Consider the following 4,035-nt stretch of genomic DNA (forward strand, 5'->3'; position numbering starts at 1 on the left):
ATCCCCTCCAGTGTTTACACTACCAGGGCCCTGGGTTTTAAGCACAAAACTGGGTGGCCAACTGGGCAGACACCAAACTAGCTGCAGGAGCTCTTTTTTTTTTTTGAGATGGAGTCTTGCTCTTGTCTCCCAGGCTGGAGTACAATGGCATGATCTCAGCTCACTACAACCTCTGCCTCCCGGGTTCAAGCAATTCTCCTGCCTCAGCCTCCCAAGTAGCTGGGAATACAGGTGCCCACCACCACACCTGGCTAATTTTTGTATTTTTAGTAGAGATAGGGTTTTGCCATGTTGGCCAGGCTCGTTTTCAACTCCTGACCTCAGGTGATCCACCCGCATCAGCCTCCCAAAGTGCTGGGATCACAGGCATGAGCCACCATGCCCAGCCTCTTTTTTTTTTTTTCTATACCCCAGTGGCGCCTGGAATGCCAGTGAGACAGAACTATTCACTCCCCTGGAAAGGGGTGCTGAAGCCAGGGAGCCAAGTGGTCTGCCTCAGCGGGTCCCACCCCCATGGAACCCAGGAAACTAAGATCCACTGGCTTGAAATTCTCACTGCCAGCACAGCAGCAATCTGAGATTCACCTGGGAATTTTGAGCTTGGTGCAAGGAGGGGTGTCCACCATTGCTGAGGCTTGAGTAGGTAGTTTTTAAGGTTACAGTGTAAACAAAGCTGCTGGGAAGTTCAAACTGGGTGGAGCCCACTGCAGCTCAGCAAGGCTGCTATGGCCAGTCTGCCAGATTTCTCCTCTCTAGACAGGACATCTCTGTGAAAAAGGCAGCAGCCCCAGTCAGGGGCTTACAGCAGACTTAAACATCCCTGCCTGAAGTCTCTGAAGAGAGCAGCAGACCTCCCAGCACAGCATTCGAGCTCTGCTAAGGGTCAGACTGCATCCTCAAGTGGGTCCCTGACCCCCGTGTATACTAACTGGGGGACCCCTCGTACAGGAGAGCCCTGGCTGGCATTAGGCAGGTGCCCCTCTGGGTTGAAGCTTCCAGAGGAAAGAACAGTCAGCAATCTTTGCTGCTTTGCAGCCTCCGCTGATGATACCCAGGCAAGCAGGATGGGGACTGGACCTCCAGCAAACTCCAGCAGACTGGCAGCAGAGGGGCCTGACTGTCAGAAGGAAAAGAAACAAACAGAAAGGACTAGCACATCCACTCAAAGACCCCCATCCAAAGGTCACCAACATCAAAGACCAAAGGTAGATAAATCCACAAAGATGGGGAAAAATCATTGCAAAAAGCCTAAAAATTCAAAAACCAGAATGCCTCTCCTCCTCCAAAGGCTCACAACTCCCTGCCAGCAAGGGAACAAAACTGGATGGAGAATGAGTGTGATGAACTGACAGAAATAGGCTTCAGAAGGTGGGTAATAACAAACTCCTCCAAGCTAAAGGAGCATGTTCTAACCCAATGCAAGGAAGCTAAGAACCTTGAAAAAAGGTTAGTTGAATTGCTAACTAGAATAACCAATGTAGAGAAGAACATAAATGACCTGATGGAGCTGAAAAACAGCACAAGAACTTCGTGAAGAATACACAAGTATCAATAGCCAAATCGATCAAGCAGAAGAAAGGATAAAAGTGAGTGAAGATCAACTTAATGAAATAAAGAGAGAAGAAAAGATTAGAGAAAAAAGAATAAAAAGGAACGAACAAAGCCTTCAAGAAATATGGGACTATGTGAAAAGACCAAATGTACATTTGACTGGTATATCTGAAAGTGACAGGGAGAATGGAACCAAGTTGGAAAACATTCTTCAGGATATTATCCAGGAGAACTTCCCCAAGCTAGCAAGACAGGCCAACATTCAAATTCAGGAAATACAGAGAACACCACAGAGATACTCCTTGAGAAGAGCGACCCCAAGACACATAATTGTCAGATTCACCAAGGTTGAAATGAAGGAAAAAATGTTAAGGGCAGCCAGAGAGAAAGGTCAGGTTACACACAAAGGGAAGCCCATCAGACTAACAGCAGATCTCTCTGCAGAAATCCTACAAGCCAGAAGAGAGTGGGGGCCAATATTCAATGTTCTTAAAGAAAAGAATTTTCAACCCAGAATTTCATATCCAGCCAAACTAAGCTTCATAAATGAAGGAGAAATAAAGTCCTTTACAGACAAACAAATGCTGAGAGATTTTGTCACCACCAGACATGCCTTACAAGAGCTCCTGAAGGAAGCACTAAACATGGAAAGGAACAATCAGTACCAGCCACTGCAAAAACATACCAAATTGTAAAGAACATCAACACTAGGAAGAAACTGCATTAACTAATGGGCAAAACAACCAGCTAGCATCAAAATGACAGAATCAAATTCACACATAACAATATTAACCTTAAATGTAAACAGGCTAAATGCCCCAATTAAAAGACACAGACTGGCAAATTGGATAGAGTCAAGACCCATCAGTGTGCTGTATTCAGGAGACCCATCTCACATGCAAAGACACACATAGGCTCAAAATAAAGGGATGGAGGAATATTTACAAGCAAATGGAAAGAAAAAAAAAACAGGAGTTGCAATAAAAAACAGACTTTAAACCAACAAAGATCAAAAGAGACAAAGAAGGGCATTACGTAATAGTAAAGGGATCAATGCAACGAGAAAAGTTAACTATTTTAAATATATATGCACCCTATACAGGAGCACCCAGATTCATAAAGCAAGTTCTTAGAGACCTACAAAGAGACTAAGACTCCCACACAATAATAGTGGGAGACTTTGACACCCAACTGTCAATATTAGACAGATCAACAAGCCAGAAAATTAGCAAGGATATTCAGGACTTGAACTCAGCTCTGGCCCAAGCAGACCTAACAGACATCTACAGAACTCTCCACCCGAAATAAACAGAATAATACATTCTTCTCAGCACCTCATCACACTTATTCTAAAATTGGCCACATAATTGGAAGTAAAACACTCCTCAGCAAATGCAGAAGAACGGAAATCATAACAAACACTCTCTCAGACCACAAGTGTAATCAAATTAGAACTCAGGATTAAGAAACTCATTCACAACCGCACAGCTACGTGGAAACTGAACAACCTGCTCCTGAATGACTACTGGGTAAATAATGAAATGAAGGCAGAAATAAAGATGTTCTTTAAAACCAATAAAAATGAAGACACAATGTACCAGAATCTGTGGGATGCATTTAAAGCAGTGTTTAGAGGGACATTTATAGCACTAAATGCCCACAAGAGAAAGGAGGAAAGATCTAAAATTGACACCCTAACATCAAAATTAAAAGAACCAGAGAAGCAACAGCAAACAAATTCAAAAGCTAGCAGAAGACATGAAATAACTTAGATCAGAGCAGAACTGAAGGAGATAGAGACACGAAAAACCCTTCAAAAAAAAAATCAATAAATCCAGGACCTGGCTTTTGAAAAAAGTCAACAAAATAGACAGTCTGCTAGCCAGACCAATAAAGAAGAAAAGATATAAGACTCAAATAGAATAGAATAAAATACACACAATAAAAAGTGATATAGGGAATATCATCCCTGATCCCACAGAAATACAAACTACCATCTATAAGCACCTCTATGCAAATAAACTAGAAAATCTAGAAGAAATAGACAAATTTCTGGACACATACACCCCCCACGTCTAAGCCAGGAAGAAGTCGAATCCCTGAATAAACCAAAAACAAGTTCTGAAATTGAGGCAGTTATTAATAGCCTAACAACCAAAAAAAGTCCAGGGCCAGATGGATTCACAGCCAAATTCTACCAGAGGTACAAAGAACAGCTGGTACCATTCCGTCTGAAAGGATTCCAATCAATAGAAAAAGAGGGACTCCTCCCTAACTCATTTTATGAAGCCAGCATCATCCTGATACCAAAACCTGGCAGAGATACAACAAAAAAAGAAAATTTCAGGCCAATATCCCTGTTGAACGTCGATGTGAAAATCCTCAATAAAATACTGGCAAACCAAATCCAGCAGCGCATCAAAAAGTTTATCCATCACTATCAAGTTGGCTTCATCCCTGGCATGCAAGTCTGGTTCAACATAT

The sequence above is a fragment of the Gorilla gorilla genome, chromosome 6 (assembly GCF_029281585.2).
Source record: "Gorilla gorilla gorilla isolate KB3781 chromosome 6, NHGRI_mGorGor1-v2.1_pri, whole genome shotgun sequence".
In the NCBI taxonomy this organism is placed as follows: domain Eukaryota; kingdom Metazoa; phylum Chordata; class Mammalia; order Primates; family Hominidae; genus Gorilla; species Gorilla gorilla.